At 32.9% G+C, this 1,793-nt stretch overlaps 1 protein-coding gene across 1 annotated transcript in view; it reads right to left on the bottom strand.

Annotated features, from left to right (window-relative positions):
• Positions 1 to 1,793, bottom strand: part of LOC108740079 (tetraspanin-9-like) — a 13,319-nt gene that overhangs the window by 1,618 nt on the left and 9,908 nt on the right. The window lies entirely within an intron of this gene.

The following is a 1,793-nucleotide window of genomic DNA, read 5'->3' as shown; positions in this document are numbered from 1 at the left end:
TGCTATACAATAATACATTTCCATTTACCTCCTTCTCTATATCCATACAAAATATCTATCAAACAAATAAAATTAAAATTTTCTTTTAAAAAATAAAACCATTCCATCAGTATTTTCTTATGACGTTGTCACGTTCAACTATCGTCAGTAAACCGACTTTACAGACAACCGATTTTTGTTTTTTTTTTCGTGTATCAACATCGATATCTCAACAATTTATTTATGTACTATGCCAACAAATTCATCGCAAGAAAGACGTCGTGATCTTACACGTTTACGTGTCAGAAAATTTGGTGAAAAATATCGGGAGTTATCATAATACATGAAGAAGAAAATTTGAGGTTAGACAATATTCAAAATGTTGTTTGTGAGAATGGTAACAGTGATACAATGTTTAATAATTCAATTGCAAAAAGTGTTAATGCTATTGCATCTTCTCTTTATGATGTAAGGGATTGGGATGGATTTCGACAGCATAAAAACCCTCCAACGATTATAACCTAACGGAAAATGCAGTTATTCAGTAGAAATTATACTTATATTATACTATCATATGATATACTACNAATAAGAAACCGGTTGGGTATCCCATTTGGGACCCTATTTGAATTTGGGGAAACCCAATCGGGACTCAACCGGTTCCCAAAAATAAATTCTACTCGGGTAGGTTTACAAGATGCATTATTATAGCCATTTTTTGCGAGAAAACCGGCTGCATTAGAATGACACAATGTAGACGTAAAAATTTTTAAAATTAATATTAGATAACATACTTACCTGTAACGCATATGCATGTTCCTTTATCAAGAAGTGAAAAGTTGAATGTGAAATTATAGGCTGGGTTAAGTTATAGGTACTAAGGGTTTAGTAAGGACGACGTTTGTTATAATATTAACAGGTAATAGAATTTAATTTTGAAAATTTGGTTTCCAATTCTTCCACTAATGCAAATGTTGTTCGGGAAATAGGAGCTAACTCTGTTATTTTTAATAAAACGATCTCTATTTTACTGTATCATTGAAATTGTCGGTTAATATAAAAGTGTTTTACAACATGAACCTACTAAAAAACTCTTCCTTTTAGAAAAAAACAATTAATAATAAACGATAACCCCCAAAAAAAAAGGTAACGCGTCTTGGTAAGACTCTCACATTGAAGCAACGCTCTGTTGCCAATTTTATCAGCACGGCTTGTAGTAGAGCTGTGGAATGTGAAAACCGAAATCTTTGAACAAAGATGTCTTAGGAAATAAACGGTCAAATTATTCCAGATTTTACATTTTGATAGATGAGCACTTAATTTCATTATCCATAAATTTTAAAATTATTTTTGAATAACGTGCTTTCAGGGGCAACTACCTTGAGAAGTAGAAATGAGCGGAGTTTTGTCACTGTTGAACCTTACGTCATGGGCCTTGAGATTGTGAATTACCTCTGACAGAAATTATTGTTTTTACATTGAAAGGTCTAATTGACTAGTGGTGGCTAACATATCAAGTAGTAGCGTCAATCAAATTTCCAATCACATTAGATATATTGGGAATTAAAAAATCGGTTGTCTGTAAAGTCGGTTTACTGACGATAGTTGAACGTGACAACGTCATAAGAAAATACTGATGGAATGGTTTCATTTTTAAAAGAAAATTTTAATTTTATTTGTTTGATAGATATTTTGTATGGATATAGAGAAGGAGGTAAATGGAAATGTATTATTCTATAGCAGCTGTCCACGCGGACGCATCGCTCACTCAAGTAGGAGAGAGACAGATGTCGAACGCTGCCGAACGCGGAGGC

Source organism: Agrilus planipennis, unplaced genomic scaffold (genome assembly GCF_000699045.2).
Source record: "Agrilus planipennis isolate EAB-ADULT unplaced genomic scaffold, Apla_2.0 scaffold168, whole genome shotgun sequence".
NCBI lineage: Eukaryota > Metazoa > Arthropoda > Insecta > Coleoptera > Buprestidae > Agrilus > Agrilus planipennis.
This window is presented reverse-complemented; position numbering and strand designations above follow the sequence as displayed.